Genomic DNA, 17,406 nt, shown 5'->3' with positions numbered 1-17,406 from the left:
TTTCAAGGCAATTATCATTCCTGCCCTATTTCTGATATGAGATTGGAATAGGGAACAAGGGAGATAATAGATATGAAAGACTTTGAAAAATAAAAATTTTGTGTACCAAGTTCAAATTATTCCTACTTGGGATTATAGGTTACAGTGACCAAAAACCCACTGAAAGTAAATTTGTTTTAGGAAAAGGGATTTATTTTACAAATGCAGGACATTCTCATAGAATCCCATTGCCAGAAGTATAGATGGACCTCACAGAAACTACAAAGTCAAAAGATAGCTACTCTGCCTCTCTCTCTCTCTCTATGGACCATGTGGTCTCTCATCTCCATTTCTCTATATATCTGCCTTATTCATTTCTTGCTAACCAACTTCTCCATGTTCATGACTCAGCAGTCTGACTCAGTCTTTGTAATCCCAATTGAACAGTTTCTGGAGAATCTAAGGTCCATCTAAATGTCATCAGCCACAGCAAGGAGGGCAGGATCACATGAGATTGGGATGGGCTGTTCCTCAAATATGAACAAATTAAACACTCTAAGAAGATGATGGTGAAGAAAGTTGTTAGCACTTTAGCGCATAAATGTGGTAAGTATAAAATTGCATAAATAACTTATAACTTCATTAGTCTTATGGAAAACAGAATTAGTCTTCCTAAAATCTCAAATGAGACTGTCTACTTATAACAGGCATAGGAATGCTTTTGCATTATAGTGAGAGGATAGGCATGGCTCCTTACCTATAACTAGTGGTAAAGGGAAAATCTTGCAGATTATTAAGCCTTTCTATTTCTCTGGCTTGCAAGAGTCACAGAAAAAAAATCCGGAGTCATTATTTACTTTACCTGCCCCCATTCACCTCTGAAAAACTAGTAAACAAAAATGATAGCTGTCAGGTGTTTACAAAAATTAACTTTATATTTTGAGAATTTATGCTTTTTAAACTCAATGGGTTAAATAAATAAAACATTTTAACTTGATTTTTAATGCTAAATTTTTAAGCTTTGAATGAAGATTTTCTGTGTATAGGTAGGTGAATAAACTTGTCAAAGTACAGATGTAGTTAAAAATGGGTCAGTGTCTCCACTTGAGCTTTGATAAGTGATACAACTGCCTCATTTCCTATTTCAATCAGGGTGATCACCAGTTTTACCCCCTTGGTCAAAAATCAGTATTATGGTGTGAGTACATCTAGCATCCCAGTAAAGCTTCCCAGTAGAGAGTTGTGAAGGTCCTAACTAAAAACAAGGGATTTAGATAAATATTCTTCACAAATTCAAATCCAATCATTTTATTTGATAGGAAATAGGTGGAAGGGTAAAAAGCATTCCCCTAGCTTGAAAACAATGTGGAATAATAGACCAAAAGTATGACTTTAGTATTACTGATCACCGTTGGCAGCATGGCCACCAAACAGCTCTCCAGTTTATATCAAGAGCAGAGATTCCTTGCATAGCTGAGCCTGTCTTCTTTGTAGCCAGAGATGATCTATATACTGCATAAATATGAAATTCAAAAGACAAGTTATTGCACCAATTCTGAGAGCTGTCAGAAATAGCTCCCCCTGGCTGCAAGGTTGCATTTGAGTCATATTTTTATTTACCATGTATCTCTTCAGTGAATCCAGATATCTGAGTTTTAAAACATCCGCCCATGTGAAAAGATTACATTGGAGCCCAAGGGCAAACATCTTTATAATATATTCTTATTTTCTTAGGAGAACAAGACTATAAGATGGGAAATAGAATACAGTCAACTTTTGAGGACTTCCCCATTTACCTAGCAATCTTCCTCTCTTCTTTCAAATCACAGCTGCTTTTAAATCACAGAGGAAAGTGTTGGGTTCCCTTGTTATAGAGAAATTGAGTGCTTTCTGCCATGTGGAACACACAATATTTGGGAAGTTGAGGGGCAATAATTACACCTGAAATGTAATTTTAAAGGCAAGATTCCATCAGTCAGCTTAACAATGACCATTGATACCTGCTAAATGTTTGCACACTTGCAACAAACGCTTTAATTCTAAACACAACATAAGGTAGTTATTTTCAACTGTTAGTATATTTCAGAATGACTTAAAATTTTTATTAAAATTGAGATTCCCAGGTCCCACCTCCTGAGTTTGTAGTTTGGAAAATCTGTGGTCGGCCCTGGCAACACACATTTTTACCAAGCACTCTGAATAGTTCAGATGCCTTCAGGTAAGCTGTTGCCTCCAGTAGCCCATTGTTAAAATCACATAATATGAACATATTGATCCATAACTCCTAGTGGTTCTTTAACAAATGTGTAGATAAGCTGACTCATGTAGGATTCGGTTTGGGATGCAGGGAAGAGAAAGACTGAAACTTGAGGTACTGCTGCGGTAGGAGAACAATATAGGGACATTAGTCAGCCCAGGGGCAGTCGAAGATAATTGTGCATAGGCATAGGATGAGGCAGTTATGACAAAACCAGATGAAAGAGAGAAAAATGCGAGTAAGTGGTAGAGAATAAAATTCAACTTGACTTCCTTTGCATCAAACAAGCCCACAAGAGAAAAATGTCTAAGTGTTGGGGGAATATGGTCATCCAGTAAATAAATCACCCTTGCCATCATTTCTGCCGCGATCTCTTTGCATGCATCTTAGTACTGGGGATATCAGCTCCACTAGGAAAAACAGAAGCACAATGCTGGCATCATCAGAAACATTGCCATGAATGTTCTCAGCAGAATGATGCCACAGAAAGAACCACAGATTGGGGTCAGGAGACGGGTTTCAGACCTGGCTCATTATTAACTTTACCTCTTTGAGGCTCATTTGTAGCTCCTTTAGTCACAGTCCATAATTCAGTCCCCACCAGCTAGGCAGCTGAGACAGCTAAAGGCTGAGGCAAGGAAGAGGTAGGCTGAGGAGACAGGGGCCAAATCATACTCCTTTCAAGCACTGGTCAAGAATAGAAGAGCTCTCTTTGCTACTCAGCCAGCTGACTAACTTTGTTTCAAACTGCAAGATGTAAAACAAAAAAAAAAGAAGAAGAAAAAAGATATACAAGCAGATTCTTTAATGCTGCATGTGCCACAAGAAGTGCAGCCAAATTCATCAATGTTCAGCCTTTAGAGAGAAGTATGCAAAAAACAAACTGCCAAGAAAGTATTTGTGCAAGAGACTGCAAAAGCAGAAATGCAAACTAGAGAAAAACTGGAGAAGCAGAGCTACCCCGGGGGGGTCTTCCAAGCCTAGATCTGTGTCCAAATGAGAGGGGGGATACAGGTTCTGATCATATGAACAGTCATGTCCCGGGCAACATACCCTAAAATTGCTAATTAGATAATCTGGGTCTTCAGCAACCCAATTACCCCTATTACTGAATCCCTCTAGCCCTTTTGGGCTCCCACCTCCCCCAAGTATTCACTGTCTTCCTGCTGCCCACCCCTGCCTTCTCAGGAAGGCCTCTGGCTTCAACACCTGCTCTCTGCTAGGTGACTGCAGGCCTGAAGCAGAAAAATAGTATGTTAACTCTCCCAGAAACAGACATCTCTAACAGTAAAAATGCACATTTTGAAAAATCTTCAAAAAGTAATTTCAGTGGATAGAAGTTTCAGGCTCCAGAGAAATTTGCTGGAAGACAGGGTGGGTACAAGTCCTGACTGTCAAATAGAAAAATTTTCCATGGTTCCAGTCTCCCCTTTCTGTACCGTTTTTCTTCTTACTTCTCTACTCTCTAAAATCAATCTTTCCCCTAACCAGGGAACTAGTATCTTCATCCTCTTTCCCTTCGTTTCATCAAAATCTGCTCTCATAAAATAAATTGCAATGTCATTAATACTTCAATTAGAGTACTGCACCATGTTCTTTTCCCAGTGGTGGATGAATTCCAGCGTCTCTTCGTGGAATGACAAGTGTTTTTTTTGTTTTGTTTTGTTTGTCTCCTACTGAAGGAATTTCTGGCCTTAGTGAATGTTTTCTTTTTAAGGCGGGGGCGGGGGGACTACAACCTTTCTTAGGTATCCTGAAGTCAGAGATTCCATCTAAAACTAGGACTGATTCCAAGTACAGACCTAACATATAAGGTACATCTTGATATTACTCATGAGTGTCAGAGGTAATAAAATCTTTTAAATTCTAAAACACTTATCAAATTCATTATTTCAATGTAATTTCTAATTGCTAATAGAACTTATCTATAAAATGATGAACCATATAATTGATAGTTTTGTGAAAAGTACTTTGAAATGGTAGATCAAAAGAGATATGTTGCCAGAGTGATTCTTGATTTTATCAACATACTTTTTTAAAAAGGCATTTCATGATACCTTTATGGGCAAGATCAAGAATGCAGAATTTCTGGATAGCAACATGGTTAGGTGCAACCTTAACTAACTGATGCTCACTAATGGCTCAATGACAGCCTGGGAGGAGGTCTATAGTAACACATAGGGCTCTTGTTCTTCACTTAATCTGGGACAACACTGGTAATCACTAACTTGAATGAAGATACAGAGAAGCTGTTGGTTAAAATTCCAGGTGACAAATGGTTTGAAAGATTAGCAAATACACTAGCTGACAGAATCAAAATATAAAACATTGAAGCAAAAGATGAATTAAGTGCCGTATTTGCATATCACACTTGTGTTCCAAAAATCAAATATATATAGGTATAAGATAGGAAGACCTGACCTATAAACAGTTATAGGAGTTTCTGTTAACAAATTCAACTTAGTTAACAGTGTGTTGTGGCTCCTAAAAACTGCAAACAAAACTGCTTTAAGAGAAATGTACTATCAGTTATTATAAAACTAATAAATAGGCTTTATTAGACAGTTGATCCAAAAAATAATGGTGCTGCTTCATAGGAATTCTGTTTAGTTAGGTTGATTCTCATGTAGAGGCAGTATTGCCACAAGAGGACATATGGAAATGTGTTGGGGGCATTTGGAGTTCTCACAATGACTGGATAGAACTACTAAGATCCAGTGGGCAGAGCCAGAGATGTTAAACACTTTGCAATGTGCAAGAGGATCCTACATGTATGCAGACCTTTCTTGCCTAAAATGTAAGTAGCATCTATCCCCAATGAGAAACATTTATTAAACTAACAAGAGAAAACAAAATGGAGAAGAGTCTAAGAACCACGTCACAGGAAGCCAACTTGAAAAGACTGAAAATATCTAGCCTGGAGACAAAAGGGTGCTTGGGAAGAATAACTCTTTCCAAATATAGGTAGTGCTATCCAGTAAAAAGAAATAGGTCATATTATTATTTAGTGGTATTCCTATTACTGATAGCAGTTACCATTTTTTAATACTTACCAAGTATAAGAAATTATGCTAAATACTCACAACCTATCTGAGGAAGATACTATTCTACCTATTTCGCAGATGGGAAAAGTGTGTTTCAGCTTAAATTATTTGTTCAAGGTCACCCAGCTAACAGAAGGTTGAGTCAGGATTTCAACCAAGTAGCTGTAAGTCTGAATCCATACCCTGTGCTCTTAAACTCTATGCTATATTGTGGTAATTCTGAATGGAACCACTTTGGGGTGACTCCAATAGGAAGAACCAGGATCAATGTGTGGAAGTTATAATTTTGGTACAACACAGGAAAACACATTCAAACTGTGGTGGTCACCATTGAGTAACAGTGAGTTACCAGTTTACAATCAGAGGTTGAATAATCACTTAAGCTAGGAGAATCACAGAGCATGAAGTAGGAAATGAATTTGGCTTCTAAGGTCTCTTTCAGTTTATGAAAAACAGGAGCTTCATTAGTTTTACCGTTTCATATACTAGTAAACTGAAGCATCTCAGAGAGTGTATAAGATTTTGCCCTTTCATTTGTGCATTTTCACATCTCTTATATAAGAAATATTGGCAGAACCAGCCCTAGAACCTAGGAGAATATTTTTCTTGAGTCTTCTACATTTTACCTCTAAGACCGTTTGAACAGCCTACTTCCCTTAATGCAGGAGATTATTGGCATTCATGCATAGCATAAATTGGGCATTGCCAGCATTTATAGCCTGTCAGCATTTCCATGTTGACACTGGGGATGAGATGGTGACTCCTTAACAAAGCTTCATTTACGTCGTCGATATCTAGGAAAAGAATGCATTAGGTATATCCAGTATGACTTATCTTATCCCAAAACTCTAATCTCTGTCTTGTGCCCATACTATGATGCTCTTTCATGTCTCTTGTATATCTAGATTTTCATTTAAGTATTTATGGAACACCTACTTCATATCCATAAGTGTCCTTCATTTTCAGGCTATGAAATTTGTCATATGACCTAAACTGAAAGTCATGGAATGCCCAATTTACACTATGCATGAATGGTAATAATTGCCCGCATCAATAAGTTCCTTCTTGTCTCCTTACCTCTTCTTACAGAAACTTTCCAGGTTTGTATCTGCCATAGGATTTATGTCTGTCTACTGAAACAGATTCAAAATAACAATGGCTTATCCAGATGAAAGATTTTTCAATTGTCTTATGTAACAGTCCAGGCATAAGCCGACCAGGGCTGACATGGTAGCTAGATAGTATCAAGGATCAGGGCCGCTTTTGTCTCACTGCTCCAGTATTTATAGGAGTTGCCTACATTATCCAGAGGGACCATTGCCACATCCACATTTTAACCAATGGGAAGGAAAAAAATGATGAAGAGAATAGCCTCTCCTTCCATTTAAAGGCAGAACAAGGAATTACACATAGTACCCTCATAGCTCATCAACCAAGCTTAGTCATATGGCCACATTTAACTATAAGCAAGTCAAGGAAATATAGTCTTTATACTGTGTGGTTATAATACCCAGGTAAAAATCAAAACTTATGTTTCTAAAAAAGTAATAAGAGTAGAAATTTGGGGATGACTAGTCATAGTCTTTGCCATCCATCTTAGAGCGTGTACTGTATGGAATCCTGTTAGGTAAGCAATGGGTCAAGGATATACTTCAATGGACACTGCTAGATTAACCCAGGAGTAAAACAAGACCCAAGATGAAACGATCAGATTCCTTCTCTCCAAAATTTAGAATTTAGTCTCGGACTCTCATTAGTCTCTATTCATTCATAAACTAGAAGGCCTAGTAGGTCCATGATGGCCACTTTCTCCTGCTATGAAAGAGCAATGCAAAGCTTATTTGCAGAGAAAAGACCATACATCCCCAGATTTTAAAAATGTATGAGACAGTAGCTGCTTTAGTCTCAGATGGGTTTCAACATCCTAATTTCAGCGCCTCATGAAGCTGGCTGCCAGCCCTGTCCTTAAGTATTGTGAGATAGTTCTGCATTCTTATAATGTATTTTCCTATCTTATGTAATCTCATCTGTGGGTGAGATTCTGTTATTTGCAGCCAAACAATCTCTAAAACAATATAGGTTTATTTGAAGGGTACTCCACAGGGGGTGACCCAATCACAGCTCCTATTATCGAAGAATTTATCCAGGAAATTAGCAAACTGTACTGAGAATTTAGGCTACATTTTGGAGTACGGTCAATTTATACTGACAGAGTAAGGACTAGAGGACATCTCAGACAATGGAACACTAGAATGCATGAAGATCCATAGGTAAGAATTACTATGGCATTTTCAGATTCAGACCCATTCCCTAGCATGTCCAGGACAAGATGCTCTTAAGATTTGGAAGCTGTGACCAGGATCCCTAGCTTCGTGTCTTAGAAAGCACCTCTTCCTTCATTCTCATGCAAAATATTAGAATAACCCTTCTTATAGACCTCCAGGCCCTGTCTGTTGGCCTGAATTTCCCACAGTGGCTCTGAAAGTCTAACTCAACATCATTTGTAACTCAACTTGCTTGCATTTCCTCATTTGGGGCTAGACAATATTTTCTCCCTCAGTTCTCCCACCTTGACAGATCCCATCATTACCTGTGACTTGTTTTTGGTTTGGTTTCTATGCTCCATAGCTACTGAGACTGACATCTCTTCTCTTGTTCCAACTTTAATCTGTCCAACCAATATGCAGGTTAGTCTCTCCCCACCTGAGAGTTTAGGTACCAAGTTTCCCAAGGCCTTGCCAGTTGCTAGCTTCTCCCTATATACCTCCAGACTCCCAGGAGCTATCCCCCATAAATGGCCTAAGGGGAAACCTCAAGCTTTTGATATGCCTGCTCTTAGAATATCTTCATGGCAGTGATGTTCCTGTTTAGAGCAGAGAATGTGAGAGGAGTCTCAACAAAAACACCTCACATTGTTTAGCACTTTGTATTTAGTAAAGTAATTTCACATTCATCATCTGATTAAATACACACAATAGGATTTTGAAGTAACCAAAGAAGGTGTTGCTATTGTTCCCATGTTAAATGTTAAAAAACTAAAGTGGGGCTAGGTTAATTGCCCAAGGTCTCATAGTTAACGAACGGAGGCTGGGTCAGAAACTCAGTTTCTGGAGGCAGATGATTTGGGGCAGGGGGAGATAAAACCTTCCAGATATGGTTCCAAGGCCTTACTTATGATTGTATCAAGTACTGATATTGTACAGCTATTATAAAGATTAAATAAGGTAATTAAAATGAAGGCCTTCATGTTCATCACATCACAACAACTCAATAAATATTAGCTTTCAGTGTTCTCAGGCAGAATAGCATGGCAGTTAAGAGCAGAGGATCTAGACTCTAGATTCACGTTACTTGGGTTTGACTACTTCACAAGAAGCAGTATGCAGTATGGTTAGGGGGGTATATTCTGAAGCCAGATAGCCTGAGCTTGAATACTGGCTCTGTTACATTTCAGCTGTGTGATCTTAGACAAGTCGCTTAATCTCTCTGTTTCTTAGTTTCCACATCTGCCTAGTGGCAATAATAGTAGTACTCCCATGGGGCTGTTGTGAAGACTAAATAATTCTATAAATCCTGCTTGGAAAAGTGAATATAACACACTGAGCACCATATAAGCATCATATAAGTATTCACTACAATTATCTACTCCTTTTGAGCTTTATAACCTTGGACAGGTTACTTAACATGGTTTCAAGTTCCTTGTCCGTAGAATGGGGATAATACAATTTTTGTGAAGATTAAGCAGTATTGCACATAAAGCCCCTAGAACAGCTTGTTATGTCATACATATGCAAAATATTAACTATCATTATTTTCAGTGGTGAAAGGCACCAAGTGCACCAAACAAATCAATCCCTCCATCATTCTAATAGATGGTTAACATGTGCTCTTAGTTTTTGTTAGATATTATTTGTTGAGAACAAATAATCTCTGGAGGAGAGGCTCTGATCTCAGTACTTTTCAAAAATTTCCAAGGTGATTATAATATACAGCCAAAATTGAAGACCACTGCACTGGGAACGATATTTCCCCATCCTCCTCTAAATCTTACAGAGAGGTGAGGCAACAAAGATGACCATCTCAGCTTCTAAAAGAAACAGAAACAAAGGGTTGATGGGGAACAGAGAAAATACACAACAAACCTTTTCAAAATGAATCTTTTTTTTCCTTTCAGCTGAGAATCACTGAAGTAGAGTCTGCATAAGTTAAGGAGGCAATGCAGCCAAAACAGCAGCCACAAATATAAGGCATTTTTATAATCTCATGTTTTTGTTTATTTTTAGTATTCGTGAATTTTGTTTCTATTACATGATGCAGCTACATTTTGGATTAAAGTTGCATTTGCTGCATAGTGAAGCTGCCTCCCAGAGAAGATGCATCATGTTTGTCCCATGGAACCTCACGCAGCCCTGATATAATGCCATCTACCTGTGCCAGGCAGCTTTCAAAGACAAATCCCAGTGATCTCTGCTTCCTACTATCCATGCCTTTTTACAATCCCCTCCTATAGCAACTTGCTTCCAATGAACAGAATATGACAAAAATTATCATATTTCACTGTCATCATCAGGTTACAAAAGACTGTGATTTCCATTGTTGTTAGCATTCTCTCATTGGCTCTGTCTGAGGGAAGTCAGCTGCCATCTTGTGAGCTGCCCTTTAGAGGCCCATGTGCCAAGGAACTGAGACACCTCCAACCAACAGTCAGCAAGGAATAGTGACCTGCTAACAGCCACAGGCATGATATTGCAAGCAGATCTTTCTCCAGTAGAGACTTCATTACAGCCTGTTAGAAACTCTGAGCTAAAGGATTCAGATATGCTGTGCCTGGATTCTTGATCCACAGAAAGACGTGAGAAAATAAATGTGTGTTGTCTTAAGCCACTAAGTTTTGGGGAAATTAGTTATGCAACAATAAGTAGGTAATATAATACTATGCTCATACCATACTTATATCTCAATTTAAATCAGCTGCTGCAACTATTACTAACACTATTAATAATAATAATTGCTAATATTTTTCAGCTCTTTGATTTTCCAGGCATTGTACTGAGCACTTTAATATGTAAGTTTTTTTTTTTTTTTTTTTTAGACGCAGTCTGGCTCTGTCACCCAGGCTGGAGTGCAATGGCACAATCTCAGCTCACTGCAACCTCTGCCTTCTGGGTTCAAGCGATTCTCCTGCCTCAGCCTCCCAGGTAGCTGGGATTACAGGCACACACCACTACGACTGGCTAATTTTTGTATTTTTAGTAGAGACGGGGTTTCGCCATGTTGGCCAGGCTGGTCTTGAACTCCTGACCTCAAGCGATCACCCGTCTTGGCCTCCCAAAGTGCTGGGATTACAGGCGTGAACCACCGCACCTGGCCTAATATGCAAGATCTTTTTATATCCTCCCAGTAATCATATATGGTAGGTACTGTTATTATCATACACACATCTACATTTTGCAGTTCAAGAAACTGAGGCACTGAGAGGTTAATAACTCGCACGAGATTCAAAGGGCTAGCAAGTAGCAGAGGCAGGATTCTGACTCAAGTGATGTTGATTTAAAGCTTATTATATGCGCACAGTCCAAGGACTGAGTTTCAATCTCAGTTCTGTCATTTACTCTTTGACCTTGGAAAAGTCATTGCAATTTGTTGAACCTCAGTTTCCTTATCTGTTAAATGGAGAGACTAACAGTGCCAAACTCACAGAGTTATTATGAGGATCAAATAAAGTTATGGTTCTAAAACATATGGCACAGTACCCTCATTTGGCAATGTGTTGCCATTATTAAAGGCTCTCGACTAGCATTTGCAGAGCCTGGGACAAGGGTATAAATGGAGGCCCACATACCAGATGTCTACATATTTTAAAAATATGTATCAAAATTTAGGAATAGTTAAATAAAATATGTTCTATCTTCCTACCTTGAAAAATATACTTCAAAACAATTTTGCATGCCAGGTTCAAATTTTTAATTCTCAGATTCCCCAGAGTTCTGAACCAAAATATATCAGTGTAGAGAGAGGTGGCTCCAGATCTCTGACTTGCTCCTTTCTCTTTCCATCCTAGGCTCCATCCCACAGAGTGAGTAGCCCCACACATATGCATGTGTACATTCCAGCCTACACATCCAAGTTCTGACTATACTAAGGTTGCCATATTCTATAAATAAAATTCCAGGGTGTCATATAGTTCATCTGGCAACCCTAGACTATACTCCCCTGTGCATGGTATTCCTCAGGCCTAGGGATGCACACACTGGCAGCACAAAGTCCCCTCCCTATAGAGAAGAGGTGGCTAAAGGAGGGCCAGAGTGAGGCCTTTTAGAAAAGCATAAAGCCCAGGGTAATAGCACTTCATGCCCAGGTCTAAGAGCAGACAGGCCCTAAGCAATTAAATGAGTTTTGTTTATGGATCTCTTTTCTGTCTTCCACTTGCTGCTTCTTCTGTACTGCTTTATCTCACACCAGTGCTTTCTGAGTCCTTTCTCATTTCTCCACTTGGCATGGACATTTTTCGTCTTTCCTGACCTTCCCTAACACCAGAAGCCCCAACTCTCCTGATGAACAACAGTAATCAGTAAGTGATCATGGATACCAATAATATGTTATCCAGAGAAGAATGACTCTAATGATGGTGATTTTAGACATCAAAGAGAGCTAAATGGCATATGAGCCACATGGGTAGATGCGGATTTTCTCAGGGACCAAGTAGAATGGAAGAGAAAAGAATTCAGATCCTTAGTACACCCTCGGGTCTATTTTCCTATGTTCCTGATTTAACTCTGGCCCAGAAACACTGACAAAAAGCCCTGTCCTCAGGGTTATATTAATCTCCATAATGCATACAAGTCACAGCTCTGATCTCTACCCTCCCTACCCTAATTCCCACTCATGATTCCTCACCCTCTGAATTATTGTCAAGGATCCCTGGAGAGCAGTGAGGGAAGGGGGAAATTATATGTGTTTGTGTTTACATCCAAAACATGAAATCAGTAATAGAAATCCAGACAAAGTCCTAAAACAAAATGATGGAGCAGGCAAAAACAGCCAGGCCATCATTAAATGATCATATTATGAAATGGGATTAATTTTATTCAACAATCATCTTGTAAAGGCATAGCCAGGCCATCATTAAATGATCATATTATGAAATGGGATTAATTTTGTTCAACAATCGTCTTGTAAAGGCATATTAATCAAAAGCTTCCTAAATATAAACAAACCAAGGCACAAAGAGAATAGGCAACATTTTCCCCCTATTGCTTGAGGTGTTATATTTATAATCCGTACTTCTACAGAAAAGATCCTAAAGCTGAGGGAGGCCACAAGCACATTTCCATATTCTTAGCAAACCCAGAGATTAAAAAAAAAAGTCAAGTCAAGGACATCGATCCTGGCACTAAAATTATATCCATCTCTCAGGAAGATGACACACAAGCCAGTCAAACAGACAGAGTTGGTCAAAACGTGTCTTAAAGAGGTTGATAGAGGCTTGACATCTGAGCACAGCTCTGGAAGATAGAAGTAATTTCCCTGAAAGATAGAAAATGACTTGGAGGTTTAAAGTGATTGCAACCTCTGGAGGCAATAACAGCAGAATGTATTTGCCAAAAATGATAATGCCATCTTAAGCTGTTTAGCAAATATGAATAAAATGATGTTTTGTTCCTTTTTAAGCGTTAGGTGCCAAGTCCTGCACGAATTGCTTTTTATGTGCATTATATTGTTTAATCCTCACAACAGCCCAGAGAATATCATTATTATTTTCGTTTTAAGAATGAGAAACTGGAGGCCCAAAGAAGTTAAATACCTTGCTCAATATAACATAGTAAAAGACAGAGCTGCTATTTGAACCCAGAAAGCTCTTAACCATTTGTTAGATCACTCCTTTGGGTGATTTGGGACTCACACTCCTAGAGAGAAATTGATAACATGTCCAGAAAAGGTGACCAAGGCTGTGAGGGGACTCCAAACCATGCAATGTGTGGAAAAGTTCAAGAAACTAGAGATATTTAGCCTGGAAAAAAAAAGACTCAGTTAGACACAAGATCCATGAACTCACGGATTATGTGTCTTTTAATCACCCATATACCCTTAATTTCTACCCTAATGCCTAACATATAGTAGGTTCTCAATAAAGATTTGTTGAATAACTGGATGAATGAATTAATAGCAAAAAAAGATGAATGCATTACTTCAGTGCTGCCTTGAGATGTACAAATGCTAATCATGTGGAAGAGATATTATCCTAATATTCTGTGTGACTCTAGGAGCAGAAGTTATAAGGTGTCAAATCTTAACTAAAAATAAGAAAAATACACTAAGAATTATTATGGTCCAGCAGGAGAATGGGGTTATCCCAAGAAATTGTAAACTTCTTGATTATAGTAGTAATATTTTTATTGACAATGAACAGATAAGACAATTTTGTGTTTTTGTTACCCTTGTACAGATAAAAAGCAGAACAAAAAGACTTGCTGACTCACTAAAGGTTATCAGGTTGACTTTTTAAGTTCAAGCCATCATCCTTGCCTTTTTTTTTTTCTTTAGAGATGGGGTCTCGCTATTTTGCCCAGGCTGATCTCAAGTTCTTGGCCTCAAGTGATCCTCCCACCTCAGCCTCCCCAGTAGTTGGGATTACAGGCATGCGCCACGGTGCCCAGCCCATTCTTACTTTTTGAGTTTAAACCACAAATTTCATTATAAATATCCAAACTCAGGCACATGTATATAAAGTGGTAGTTTGCTTGAGTTTATAAACATGATTTGGATTTGATTTTTCTACTCCAACTCTATATTTTTTCTTCTTAATTTTTATGGGTATATAGTGTGTGTATATATTTATGGGGTATATAAGACATTTTGACACAGGTATACAATGCGTAATCACATTCAATTCTATACTGAAACCTACTTAATTAGTCCTCAGAATTGCTGGGCAATAAGTTGCTAACTAACACATTTGAAAAACCAACACATCAATGCTGTTTAAGGTAGTCCGCTTGCCCTAGTCAGTTGCTTGGAAGCAAATCTTCATGGATTACACTGCCTGTGGCCTAGTTAGGCATACTTTCTTCCTCCTGCCCAGGCCTCATGCTGGAGAGTAGGCTTCTTACTGAAATGCAAAGCTTTTCAAGGATTTCTACATGTGTTGAGAAATAAGCCATTCTGGAAAAGGGCTTTGCAGTGGGAGGCAAGGTACAGAGATAGAGTTTGGGATTTGCCCTATATTCAGCTTTTCAGAGGACACTGCGCTATTATAGTCCAAGCTCAGCCATATCAAATGTACTATTCCCTGAAGGTTGAATGAACTCCAACAGAGTTGACACACTGGTTCGCAGGAGCCTCCCTCCTCAACAGAGAAACTATTATGATCTACAGGCTGAAGAAGTATTCCCCACTGATAAAGTCAGTGAAACAACCACCATATTCACTAGGAAAGAACTCTCACCACAGCTAGGAAACAGAAGTACAGCCTACCTGGCAAGATGTCCAACTAACAGTAATTAGCCACCTAGCTCCCAAAAGCTTCAAATCACAGTACTTGCCACAAACATGCCGCCCACTACCAAGAGAGAAGTTTCTAACAAAATGAAGTTTTTTTTTGTTTTTTTTTTTTTTAAAGAGCACTTGACAAAAGGTGCTAAAATACTCAGAATAAAATCTCAAATTGGAGCTGTCAAAGGCATCGGGATAAAGCACCGCAAAATACACGCCTGAATGTGCTGTGCTGCTTCAAGCCAGACCACACTGCCACCTACTGAACAAGAATGTGCATTCTCTTGGCCTCCTGTATACTGAATGCTTCCTGATATTCATTCTGAGAAATGTGGCCATTCTTTTCCCCCTTCTCAGAGCAGTTTGGCAGCAGGACAGTCGGCCCCCTCTGTGAGCCAGCAGCACCATCTTCTCTGGTGCCCACCTACCATAGGAAACTTGAAGTAACTGGATGGCAAGCCAGCACGATTAGACACTGACTCATTTGTTCCATGACACGAGTTGGGGGAGGCAGAGTCCAAATGAATGTGAAGAGATGCACACATACTGAAAACAACTGAATCACACGGCAACCACAGGAAAGAAACTGCTGACAAGCATTTGAAACAAGGCACCCATAACCATGAATCACTCAGCATAACAGCTGGGTACCAAATGATTTGTAAATCTAGAAGATTCAGAGATAACTTTGCAGGAACAACCTACATGAGACACAACTCTTAGTTCAGATGTCCTGCACTAAAACAACTGAAAAGCAGCAGTGAGCATTGTATTAATTTCTTCCCAAACTGTTACTTGCCACCAAGCACCCACAATCAGTGCCCTAGTTTCAAACCTGAAATCACAAATTACATGGGGAAAGAGTTGCAGGCTGAGAGGCTGATACTTCCATTAGCCACTTAAGTCTTTTCCGTGAAAGTTGGTAAAGATAATTTCTGTTCTCATGACAGAGACAGGGAACAAGAGAAAAAAGGAAAGGAGAAAAGAAAAAAAGGAGGGAATAACAGTGGCATCTCCATGTACTAAATGCATGTTATAAACCTGATACTTCTGTAGGCATTTTAATATGCCACTATTCCTAAACCACTAAACAATATGACTAGTTTTACAGAAGAAAAAACTGAGGCTCAAAACAGTAAAAGCACTTGCCCAAGATCATATCGATAATGAGAGACAGAATCTGGATTGTAAACCAGAAGTAACTAGTTATCATGAAAGAAGAGAGGGCGAGAGAAAGAAGGAAGCTACTTGGCCAGAGCTGCTGTCTGTGGTCAGATGAGCAAGTTGTTATTTTTCTGTACCAAAATTAGGCAGAGAGCCGTAGCTTGCTTGAAACCTGATCAATTTTGCTAGGCTTGTAAGTGGTGTAAATGTGGCTAGGCAAAACCAAACCAAACTTGTTAGAAGTCAGATTTGTCTACCCTTCCTCTAACTGATTTCCATGAGCATAGACACAGTATTACCTTCAACTCTTAAGAATCTGTGTTCAGGAGAGGGGTTTGGGCCATTTTCCACAGAGATGGATAATCAAAAACTCACTAATTGCCCAATGAATCCATGGCTTACCACATTGTTGAGGTGGCAAAACTTGTCACTCCAAACAATTATGTTGTATAGTGAAAATTCAGAAAGTGTCTGAAACCTTCCAGCAATTTTCTATGATTCATAGCACTTTTGAGAATGGATAAACCAAGTTCACACGGATGCTAAGAACTGTACTAAGAAGAACTACCTTCTCCCAAACTTTCCCTAGTACAAAGTAAACAGTTAAGCATTGCAATTATAGTCAAGTACACATCAACCTGGGATGCCAGAGCTACAAAGGAACTTGGACACCACCTAATCTGATCCTCTTATTTGAAAAATGAAAGGACTGGTAACAGAAAAAAAAATCCTTATCCAACTTCTTCTTTCTATCATTCATTCAAGAGGTTCCAAAGACCCATTAAACTACTGTTGTTGCATGTGCTGGGGAATGTGAACAAAGTGAAAGACATAATCTTTGCCCTCCAGGATTTTCTGATACAGTTCGAACTGTAGATCCTTTTTATTTTATTATTTTATTTTATTTTATTTTGAGACAGAGTCTCGCTCTGTCACCCAGGATGGAGTACAGTAGTGTGATCTCGGCTCATTGAAGCCTCTGCCTCCCAGGTTCAAGCAGTCCTGTCTCAGCCTCCCGAGTAGCTGGGATTATAGTTGTGCACCACCACGCCTAACTAATTTTTGTATTTTTAGTAGAAATGGGGTTTCCTCATGTTGGCCAGGCTGGTCTCGAACTCCTGACCTCATGTGATCCACCTGCCTCAGCCTCCCAAAGTGCTGGGATTACAGATGTGAGCCACCACACACGGCCTGTAGATCCTTTCTAAAGGACAACATTCTGTGGATCTGCCCATGATAGCATTATACTGGTGGTGTTCACTGAGTATGAAAATTGGCAATGACCAAAAGTTGCTATGAATTCAGTCATGCTCTTAAATATATTTGTATTTAAATAAAACCTGCATCTGAATCTGAAAATGGTACATATATATTTTTTTTGAGAAATTATTTAGTCTCCAAACATTTTTTTTTCTTTTTTTCAGAAAGCACCAAGGGCAATACTTTGTAGCTGCAGGTTAGAGGCAGGGA

This window comes from Pongo abelii, chromosome X (genome assembly GCF_028885655.2).
Source record: "Pongo abelii isolate AG06213 chromosome X, NHGRI_mPonAbe1-v2.0_pri, whole genome shotgun sequence".
In the NCBI taxonomy this organism is placed as follows: Eukaryota; Metazoa; Chordata; class Mammalia; order Primates; family Hominidae; genus Pongo; species Pongo abelii.
The sequence above is the reverse complement of the archived record's forward strand: the minus strand, read 5'-3'. Positions refer to the sequence as shown.